At 35.2% G+C, this 12,401-nt stretch overlaps 1 long non-coding RNA gene across 1 annotated transcript; it reads right to left on the bottom strand.

Moving 5' to 3' along the window:
* Positions 1-5,250: 5,250 nt before the first annotated feature.
* LOC116194138 lies at positions 5,251-6,315 on the bottom strand. Its single transcript, XR_004154355.1, has 3 exons — positions 6,063-6,315; positions 5,882-5,988; positions 5,251-5,784 (listed from the first exon to the last, which is right to left on the bottom strand). It is a non-coding gene; the product is annotated as an uncharacterized LOC116194138 (long non-coding RNA).
* Positions 6,316-12,401: the final 6,086 nt, after the last annotated feature.

Here is a 12,401-nt window from a genome sequence, read left to right as displayed (position 1 = left end):
GAGCCGAGTATAAAAGGAAGAAGGGCAAGAATAGCTAAAGATAACTCATTTCCATATTGGGACTTTCCCTTTCTAGGTCTCACTCTGTCTAAGCTCTCTCTCTTCGTCGGAATCAGGGGACACCGTGACCACATTCCGTGCGATTTCCGATGAGACTCCGGCAAAAGCTTGCTTCGGATCTCATCAACGTGGAAGCTCCATTTGATAGCTCTCGGTTTCACATGAATTGACATTTTCATTTCAAAAACTGCATTCGATAACTCTCACATCCACGTGAATTGACTTTTTGATTCCAGTTAAATGAACTTTTACAATATCTTGTTGGGGTTATATTCAATGAATTTCGAATATATGTCCATATCCATTTCTAAATATATGTCCAGATTATTTGTACACGGTATAATTTAAATTAAATATTTTTTTGAAAATTAAAATTTTTCTCGATAACTGAATAGAACTTCTCAGATATGTGATTTTTCTCAAGTTCAATATTCTAAAAATCCTATAAATAAAAAACTTCGAAATTCATTTTACATATCATCTTTCGATTGATAGTCTTTTCACACCCTAAACATTACACGAGATCTATCACGGTTCGTATATATGCAAATTTACATACTACAAGATTATTATCTATTAATATATATATATATATATATATATATGTTATTCGCATTTTCATAAGACTTGAATACACATTTGCTTATCAATATGATTTTCTATTCTTTAACTCTACTCATGTTCTGTAATATTTATTATGTCTATTTTATAGAATATATTGTTTTTATTATATCTTTGTTCTATCTATATTGTCGTTTTCAATTGCTCGGACCAATCCATTTGACAACCCTCAATTCCATGTGGATTGACCTTTCAATTTCAGTTTTATGAACTTGTATTATATTTTATTGGTGTTATATTCAACGAATATTAAATTTGTCTATATAATTTGCATATAATAATATATAATTAAAATTTTTTTTGAAAAAAAATTATCCTCGATAATAGAAAAGAACTCTTTGATATATGTGATACTTTTCAAGTTCAAATTCATTTTGTCCATCATCTTTCTTTTCACTATGCTTTTTCCTATCTCTCTACATGAGATTTCAATTTTTCATAAGCATCAATACACATACGAAGATTATAGTGTCCACAACTATATTGTTCGCTTTATACAACTCGAGTACGGATTTGTTTATTGTCATCTTGTTTTATATACGCAATTGCCTCTTTGGTTTCTCTATATATTCATTCACAAGTCATACGTGTTGTTATTTGTAAAAAAAAAGAAGAAGAAGAAAACAAAATTACGTGCAATGCATGGTCATCAACTAATATATCTTTAAATTTCTGTAGTACTCGCGTGATGAGATCGAGCGAGCTTGCAAGAACTTCTTATTGCGACATACAGCCAACAAGAGGAAAAATTCATCTCATAAACAGGGACATCATCACTCAGCATTGGTGGTCTCATCCACTCGAAGGATGGATGAAATTAAACACAGACGGAGCTTCCCGTGGGAATCCAGGTCCTGTAGGTTCAGGTGGACTCATCCGAGATTCTGATGGGCGTTGGCTTGGCGGCTTCGCTCAAATATCGGAATCGCGACGACACTGGTCGCTGAATTATGGGGCATAAAAATAGGTCTTCAATATTCTTGGGCTCTTGGATTCAAACATGTTGGTGCCGAGGGTTAGTGCAATCCTTGTATTCACAGTCTGGTTTGGTATTCGTTTATTGCTGACAAGAAAGTGGCAACTTTTGAATTCTCACACATTCTGATAAGGCAGTTCATGTGCGGACTGCTTGGCTCATAGGCATAGCAGCTATCTTTGGGGTCTCCACTTCGATTCTCCTCCAGAGGATGTCAACAACTTTCATTTTAGTGATATTATTGAAACCCCTGTATCTCGTTTCTGTGTAGTTTAATTTTTTAATTTCCGGTTTTGACTTCCTAGTTCATAGAAAAAAGAAGAAAATATGGTAGATGAATTATGAAAAGATTTTCATTCAGGGCTCCTACCATATCATGTGGCATGAGATAGCACTAGTAAAATCTTATGCGATTATCCATTTTGAAATCGAACAAGACCTGGCCAAATTGGATAATCAAAGGTGCCGAAGCCCAACAAATTAATACGAAAGACTCACTTCCACGATAACGTGCCCCTGGGCCGGGCTTGACGTGCCAATTATTGAGCTGGGGGGCCTCAGCCACCCAATTGCAGCTAGCATTTTCTCTGTTTATTTAGGGTATATCTATATACAATTATAAAAGTTAAGATAACGCAGCAGAATGTACCATGTAAGATTAAGAATGTCTCTAATTGTATGACATTTTGGATCACCACCACTAAAAATGCGACTATTGATGTGATGTGCTACTATCTTACCTTTGGATATTGAGCAAAAGGCGATGAATGAAGGCATAGTCATGGAATTTTGAAGTTGCTTAGTGTATGTGACATTAGATTAGTGGGGAGATGGTTATGTATTAAGTATATAAGCTAAGGTTTTTATTAGGGTAGTTGATGAACTCTTTACTGTGGAGAGAATATATAATTATACACTAAGAAAATATGATGTATTATTGTTGTTTTTGGTTGGTTGAATGAATTGAATTATATCACTGAGGGTAATTTAAATTAGAGAGGATTAATATGACTATTGTCACATTGAGATTGATTAGTGAGGTTACTGGACATCTCAATGTTAGGGATTCCATTCATAAGCTGGTGGCTTTTTCAACGGTGATCATTAATCATTTTGTTAATTATAATAACAATTCTAGTCCATGCACGTATTTTTCGACTAGTTGATTATAAACAGGAGAGTCTACTGAGAAATCATTGGGTGTGTTTTGCGAAAGTATGAGATTTATTGAGATGCTGATTGCCGAAGAATATACAAGATTTCCTAATCATTTCACTCATTAGAATTGTAACAAATGAATGAGAATTAGTGAGCTTATTTAAACATATATATCGGGTCATGAACTTATTTAATAAAAATAGTCTCCATTAACTGGCCTCAGGGGTTGATGGCCAGTGACGGAGCCCCCAGTTGGGTCGCCCTCCTCCCCTCTCCCTCTCTCATTGTAATAGGTTTTGAGCCTTTTTTGTAATCGAAAAAATATACTTCTCCATCGTGTTGAGATATATTATTGTCTCTTGTCTCCCTCATTTTAATTTTTCAACATATGTTTGATACTATTTTATTTTTCTTAGGCAATTTTAACTATTTTAACCTTATGTAATCTCAAGTAGACGAAGAAATATCATTCTTATGTCACTGTGTTTGTTTGATCTTGAATTTCTAATCGCTATTGAAGATACGCCAATGAAAAGACAAGTGAAAAAAATCTACACTTCACCGTCTTCAAAACTTTGTGCTCTAACTATATAGTTTCATTTAATTTGTTTCACCTTTTAATTTTTCAGGTAAACATAGTGGAAGTTGACAGTTCATGAGAGGGAGACCATACTTAACCTCTCCACTGAGAGAGGGAGATGGGGTTTGATTGGAGTTTGTAGAGATGAGAGAAAAAAGGAGAGAGAAAACAAAATGATTTCACTTATTTTCAATTCAATAACATAATTATTAATTTTTTTCTTTAATTTTTTAATTATCTAATTTAATTTTTAATACTAAATTCTCTCAATCATCCATTACTTTTTCCACAATTCAACAATACAATATTTACTTTCTCTCAACGATTCATTATTTTCTGACATTTTTTCTCATAATTCAACAATATAATTATTACAACCCAATTAAAATCAAAACTCAACTCTACTAAACTTTAAAATCAAACGTAACAGAAATCCTTCAAACGAGGAAAGAGAGATTAAGTTGAAACTATCAATTTCGTATATATGCTTGTCCGCACTCTCACTTGAATACCTATTAAAATTCTGCTCTTAATTTCATGCACATACTATTGCTCCGTCAATCAATTTGCCCAATCGTGAGGTTGCTATCATGGAAATCTGATGTATCCGACATGGTACAAACGGCGTTTGCTAATCCGACTTGGCATCAAACATACTCAAACGACAGCGTTTTGAGAGCCGTTCTTAAACACGAAACGACTAACTACGACGTCATTTCATCCACTTCCTCCAAACGACGCCATGCCGCCCTGCCCTTGGAACGACGTCGTGCTCCCTGCCGTGGGAACGACGCCGTGCTCCCATGCCCTTCTATATACCCACAAATCCCAAGTCCGCTCGGTAATTGAATCCTAAATCCCAAATTCACACCACCCCAAAACCCTAAATCCCAATTCACTCCACCCGAAAACCCTAAATCCCAAAATTTCTTCACTGAATCGGAAATCCCCAATACAATCTGCTAATCGAGGCCATGGGAGTTACGAATCAGAGCTACGATTTCCGATTGTGAGGTTATTAACTTTTTTTCCCTACTTCTTCTATGCGATTTCTTTATCGACTCGTGAAGATTTGGCATGATCGAGGTCTCCTTTGCGAATGTTCCTACCTTAATTGATGCGGAAGAAAGTGATTGCCGAAAAAGTCAGAATGAGTGGCAGACTCAAGCTCAATCTTATTGCTGCAATCATGGGGTCTGGATTGACAAAGTTCCTACAAGTTCAGCTGATAGTGCAGCGAGCCATAGTATTTCAAGCAATATTGGAGCAGCCACTATCTTCTGTGCGCGATGAGCATTGCGTATAACTTCGAAGACCTCTGCAAATCCTGGTCGTCATTTTGATAGGTGCCCATTTTGGAAGAATGATGCAGCGACATGCGGTTATTTCGAGTGGGAAGATCATCTAGAGCACTCTTCTAATCTGTCAGTGGAGCAGAGAATTATCAAGCAATTGAGGAAGAAGAATGCAGAGTATGACATAGAGGTGAACAAACTGAGGCGTGTGAGTTGGATTATGAGCATCTTGGTGTCTGTGTTGGTTTTGTTATTAGTTAGGTGGGGTTAAGTTTGGGTAATTGAAAAACTATGAATTAGGAAAGGTTGTACTATGTTGTTTGGCTTGTATTATTGGTTATGAGAGGTCCTGTTTTGTGTTGTTAGGCTTGTAATATTGGTTAGGTGGGGTTTTGTTTTGGCCAAGTTGGATATTGGTCTTCGATGCAGCTCATTGTACTCTTAACCAAATATGAATGCGGCAAATTCATCTTTCTTGTACTTGAATTCAATGCACAAGTTGGTCTGCAATGCAGCAAGTTCTTTGTACTTAAGCAAATTCAATGCAGCTCATTGTAATAAATTTGTGCTTGCTAGAAGAGGAATGACATAAAAACAACCACACTAAGATATATAAACCTGATTAAATACACTTGTGTTGTCATTAACAAATCACCATAATTTAGAGGCGGTTCAGAGTCATTGATGAAGTGCTAACCAGTACATCAAAAAGAGTCCCACGCAAACCAGCTATGTGAACAACCACTGCCTGACAAAAAAAGACACCAAATGCCACCAGTCCTACGCAAACCATCTTACATAACAGCAGCCGCCTCACAAAAAAGACACAAATGCCACCAAATACTCCTACTGTCCTAGATTTGTAGACGGGTCATTGGAGGAAGACATCATACTCCTGGTATTTCTCCTAGTCTTCAAATTTTCTGTAATTAAAGCTTCCCCAGTGACACCTGGTACTCCTCTCCATTGGAATGGTACTGAGTTGATCTGACCCTAACGGTTGGCTGGGAGGGACTTGGGAGCGGAGGGATTTCAAGATAAGAAAATTGTGGAGAGGTTGTGATATCAACTCCGTTCTTTCTCTCTCTCTTTCTCTGTAAATATTGAGAATTAGAATAACATCACCAACCTATCAGAAACCCATACAAAGTATAACATGAATGCAATGATCCTGAAGTTGCACCGTATTACCATGTCCTTACTTGAAGTTGCTGGGCCTGATGATACTGATGCAGCTGGCCCATATGACACTGGATCTGCAACACCATACTAGGATTGGTGATTTTCCTCTTCCTTCCCTGCAAACGCATAATATAATAAGTTCAAATCTCTATAAGCATACAACCCATATGTAACTTTACCTTGGTCTTACCAGGAAGGTTTGTAACTGTAGTTGGCTTTGATCCTTCAGCTATGGTTGGAAGTGCCACTAGGTCTGAACTTGCAGATGGTGCCATGGAAACACCACTAGAGCCAGCAACTGTAGCATTCTGATTCCCTGCTCTTGTTTCTATCCCTTTTCCCTACATTAAAAGAATAAGAGCATGAAGAGCCCATGCAATATGTCACAATATATTACAAATAGCTAAATTAGTTGTATCTTGGGCTTTGCTTTAACTGTTGTGCCTTTATAAGTCCTACTATTATTACACTTTGAACAAGTTACTTTGACAACTCTCTTTGCTTTATAGGGGTTCTTTGGACCATCCTTGCTCTTGTTTCTTTTCTTCTTTGGTCTTCCACCGCCCCTGAAGTAAGCTAGAGGCAACACTGCTTCTTGTCCGGTTTCCTCCCATTGCCCTTCACCTCTCACTGGTACTATGAATGGCTCATAAACTTTTCTCCAAGTTTCCATGGAGTAATACTCATGAACAAACTTCTCGGGATCTTGGTTAAGGTGTAGGGGATGCCACATGAATCCCATTCTCTGCTGATACCAAGTAAAATACCCACTGAACTTACATAGACTTGAACTCATCTGCAGCCCAAACACTTAAGCTAATAGGTTGTTGGACCCAAGTTTCATATAAGTTTGTAGTTTTTTTCTCAATTTTTCTATGTGTGACAATATATCTTAACAAGTTTAATGAAGGAAAAGCAACTGATTGTAAATTTTACTTGGCAAACTCTCATTGGTATTTCCTTACCAAATGCAAAATTGTCTTGGTGCAGTACGTCCTGCCAAGATTTTTTTTTTCAATTTTGTAACAGTGTCCATGCATTTAAAAAACTCTCGGGAAAGATCGAACACCTCACATATGTGGTAAAACTCTCGGGAAAGAGGGAGATGTCCACAGCGCGGAGCGGGGGAATCCAGTAGATGATAAACAAAGTATTACAACCCTCAGAGATGTTCTCAATTTCATCCCAATTACAAACATATATCGAGAAGAGTCTAAACAAGATCTCTCAATTCTCTCAATCGTCTTACACTAAACTTAGATTTCAAGAACATAACACCCAAGAGAATTTATCGAGAAAATCTCACCATCACCAACCCCGTAATCCCAAACTCTCTTAAACTGGCCCTAAGGGCCCCAAGGTTTCGATGCATCGAGGCACCTTTTACTCTCAAACAAGACCTTATATAGACTTTACAAGAGAATGTATCATAATATCTCTAGAGAGATCCTAATATCTCCCTTAGAATATTTTTTTAAAATATATTTTGAGTTGCAATGAAATTACACTAAAATAGAAACTAAATCGCGAGAGTTTTTTCCTCAGCAAAACTTACCGAGGCACATTGTAGCTCTTGTCGCAACACTTTTGCTGCATGATCTCTATTAAAGTTGCCATGGCACATTTGGTATTTTATCACGGCAAATTTCATTAATTGCGTCTTCTTGTCTTCGATTGATCTTCGTTCTCGTCTACGGGTCATTCGGACTTGATGTGAGACACCTCCAACTGAGGAAAATAAGTCCCACTGGTCATGATCGAAGACGAGACCTCTTGATTTCGAGTCTATGTCTTGTGCCGTTACACCTAGACTCTTTCCTCCCATTGGCCTTTCGTTTATTCTCTTTAATGTATATATATGTATGCATATGAACCAAGTAATTGAACTCGTGCATTGCACAGATTTATAAAGGAAATTTTATTATGAGAAGTTAAATATAAAGACTTTAATTTCTATCACTTTATAATTTATATTATCATATAGAAAATTATTGTTGATACTATATAAATTTCAACTAGGTAAAATTTCAAATCCATACTAAATAATATTAATTGAAGAGCTCAAGCTAAATACTCGTGTAAAATACTTCATATACATAACCTCAATTATTTATATAATTTATAGAAAGATTTAAAATTCTTAGTTTTAATTAATGAAAGAATAATAATTATAAAATCTATAAAATCTTAAAGTTATTGAACTATTTTTTCTCAATCACATTTCATATATTAAGTTTTCATGAGTTTGAATAATTTTCGATACGAGTTTTCTTAATTGAACTTTTATAAAGCTAACAACGATTTTTAAAATTTATTTTAAAATTTTAGATAATTCCCAATTCGCGTAAAATTATGAATAACTATTTACTAATGAATTTCTTAAAATTATGAATATCTATTTATATGAAATAACGATAAGTAATTAATATATTTCTTTGAATATATTTATTTTGGTATTCATAATAGTAATAATTATTATTTAATTTCTATATTGCATATTAAATGTATTAACAACATTTACTATTTTACCCTTATTTATTAGGGGAATTTACTTAAAATGACCCATGGTTTACTCGTTTTGTCAAATATATTCTGTGCTCTTTTTTTTATCAAATCTATTACATGGTTTACTTTTTGCATCAAATCTATCCCGGCGTTATCTTTTCTGTCGACATCTAACGGTCGTGCTAACGTGGCGCTCACGTGGCAAGTGTGGCCCACTATCTCTCCACGTACCACATCCGCATGGCCGTTAAATGTTGACGGAAAAGATAACTCCGGGATAGATTTGATGCAAAAAGTAAATCATGGGATAGATTTAACAAAATGGGTAAACCATGGGCCATTTTAGGTAAAAATCCCTATTTATTAAGGTGAATTCATTTATATATATATATATATTATTTTTTTTGCCATGCACAAGAGTTTTACGAAATATATATTTGTATATTCACATCATTCAAACTTAATTGTTTTAGTTAAATTTCTTTAATCTCATGAAAATAATTCTTTTTTTTGTCGTATACCTTTATAGAATAATTATATCCAATTTTTTTGAAAATTATGACTAGTTCATGTATTACTACTATACTGGAGAAGCAAAAGGAAAGTAGTGGCGTAATGTTTCAAAATTATCATTTTTCTAATTTGATAAAAAAATTAGTAATTGCAAGTTTTGAGTATAAATCTGTATATCACACTTATCCATAAGTTTTGAGGATATATTACAATTAAAATATATCATGTCCAAATATATTTTATATACGCATCATATTTATGCATAAGTCTCGAGGACATTTATATTATCATATTAATATTTCATCTCCAAGTATATTTATACATATGTATTCAAATTACTAAGCATTTTTATTTATAAATTCTTACATTATATGCAATTACTAACTTTGAGTCATTGTTTTCGCCAACCCCAATTGGGGGAGAGGCCGGAATCGAAGAACCCCCAAATTTATATATTTAAAACTGTCTATTTTTGAGCCAAAAAAATTTGGCGTTTCTTCGATTTTGGCCTTCGAGGCCTCAACGCTGGCCACCGAGCCCCCGATTGGGGTTGCCAGCAACCACTGACGTTGCCAATGACCCCATTTAGGAGGTAGTGGCCGGCGCCGAGACCCCCACCACCAGCCCCCTTCTTCCCTTCGATTTTTTTCATTTTTGTTTTTCATAATTTATTTTTATTTGAAAAAATATTGATAAATCATCGTGTGACACGTGACACTCTAATGTACACATCGACAATTACTTAACATCGTTACTGAATCGATAGTTTGTGATTTTTTTATGAAAGAAAAAAGTTCATGGTAAAATCGTTAAAATATGAAAAGTTTGAGATTTTTTTATATTAATCCTTAAAATTATGGGGTATTTTTATTTATAAACTGGCTGTTGTGAGATACGCGTGGTGGGATGTCATTGGATGAATGAAGCAACGCGATGGGCTTTTGGACGGCGACGTGGCGGGTGGGTAGTCCGAGTAGGCTTCTATTGGTCGATCCCTTCTCATGCCAGTTTCTCTCACCTTGTCATCGGATACTCTTGACAGTTCCTCGAGTAAATTTTGGGTTAATAACAAAAAAAATTCCAAACTTATCACATTTTAATGATTTTATTCTGAACTTTTTTCTTACCCAATTAAATCACAAACTTCCAATTTGATAATAATACTAATGCGTCGTTAAAAAAGTACGTTAATTTTAACCGGAATTGCTGACATGTATTGATGGTGCCACGTGGCCTCGGTGATTGGACGAGTGGTCCCGCATATTTTTTAAAAATAAAAAATATATTTCTGAAATTTAAAAAATAAAACAAAAAGGAAAAAAAAAGGAGGCTGCGAGGCCAAACGGAAGGGGAGGGAAGGTGGCTGGCGGTGGGGCCTCAACGCCAGCCCCCACCTCCTCGTTTGGGGTCGTCGGTGACCCAAATTGGAGCTGTAGGGGCCAGCATCGAGGCCTCCACTGGTTGGAATCGAAAAACCCCCAAATTCCATGCAGGCCACATCCCCTTCCCCTCCCTTACGGCCTCATGGCCTCTTTTTCTATTTTTAAAATTTTCCCAATATTGTAAAATTTTATAAACTGTGAGATCCACATGGCCAATCACCATGAGTCATGTGACACCGTCAATTACACGTCAGCAATTCTGGTTAAAATCAATGAACATTTTAACAGTGTGCTAGTATTGTTATAAAATTGGAAGTTTATGATTTAATTGATTAAAGAAGAAAGTTCGGAATAAGATCATTAAAATCTGAAAAATTTGAGATTTCTTTTGTTATTAACCCGTAAATTTTTCTTTTCTATAATTGAAGCTGCTCGTAAGCTAATATCATGTCAGTTACCACTAAGGCGTTGGTCTCACAGAAGAAATCTGGATCCAATAAAAAATTTTCATAAATTGTCCATGAACCGAAACAATTTCGAGCACAGATCTTGCCGAAAGAACTGCAAATGGAAACAAATGGGATGAAACATTTTGAAAAGGTTTGGAATTTCATCAATAAAGCTGATTGGACTTTCTCATTTTCCTGTTGGATTTTCCATCAAAAGCGGGGAATGTATGTCTCGAAAGGGATATTTGTTAGAAGCCGAACACCAGACTACAAGGAGTATGTTGGCGTCCAAGTACACATGTTGACATGCTGTCACCCTTTGTCGCGTCCATGGCCCAGACTCAGTCAAATCCTCAATGATATGCAATTTTAATTTTCTTTTTTGGCTCGAAAATATGCTCTCTTTTTTTTTTGCTCAGGTTGGCGATATGCAATTTAAAATATCGAAATTAGAAGGTGGACATGATTTATAAGTACGAGATTTGCCATGACAATTTACAAGAGCACTGAAAGGTTCTCTCCTTTCTAGGGATTTGGATTGGACATTACATTTACTTGGGGAAAGGCCTGCGCAATTGTGTGGGCTAGATTTACACCTTAATCAATCAAATAACTGATAATTTTTACGGAAAAAACCAACTGTGTAAGTAACATATGCAATATTTAACCTCAACATGTGAAGCAACCCTCATAGTTCATCCATAATAACAGTCTTATCAATCCTCCCTAATTCAAAAATGCAATAAAAATAGTTTATTCCCTCCATACAATAAAAAATAATAATGTAAAACATATCAATTTTTGTGTATCATATCACTGTATCTTCTCTCAATAATAAAAAATTTATTGGCCGTCCTAAAAAGAATTAGGTTGCTACTTATTATAAAATCACTAATATAGAATATCAATTCACAAGCCTCAAAATATCTCGAGTGACCCCATGATTTGAGAACATCTTTACAGTTCCGCTAAGGATAGTTTGTGAACAACTTCATTCTCAAATTTCGATCTTCCCTTATGGAAAACAAAGCTAAAAATAGATATATTTTTTTTCTAAACACGAAACTCCATTAAATCTCAAATAATATATTTACCCATTATAAATGTAAGTTATAAATATGTTTATGATCTTTCAAGAATGCATATCTTTTATCGGTTACAATGAATACATGTCTTTTGACTTCCCGAAATAGGGTGGTGGTACGTAATCGCACTAGTTGTCACCTTTTTATTAGAGGTGACTGAAAGGTCATGCAAGTAGAGACGTACTTCATCCTACGTGGCGCATTCTGACGATTTGCCTTGGCTTTTTTAATTATACATAGATTCATACTTTATATGCATTTACTAATTTAATTCCATTTAATCCTAAATATATAATATTTACAATTATATCATTATTCAGTACACTACATATATTATTTATATATTTGCCCTTTAAACCATATATTATTTTTTTCAGCGTATACCCTAGTTTCTGGAAGCCCAATGAATTTCAACTAGGGGGTAAAGTTCTCATAGTCGTAGATTTTCTTCATTCACAACGACTCAAATTCCAAACCTTACTTAAGCGGAACAAACGTCGAACCCTAAAACCATATAGCATTTTGACATCTACCTTTCTAAATATCATAACGTTGTATTTGGTAACGTAGTCAAGTTTGATTTAATTTGGTTTAT

Source organism: Punica granatum, chromosome 2 (assembly GCF_007655135.1).
Source record: "Punica granatum isolate Tunisia-2019 chromosome 2, ASM765513v2, whole genome shotgun sequence".
Lineage (NCBI taxonomy): Eukaryota > Viridiplantae > Streptophyta > Magnoliopsida > Myrtales > Lythraceae > Punica > Punica granatum.
This window is presented reverse-complemented; position numbering and strand designations above follow the sequence as displayed.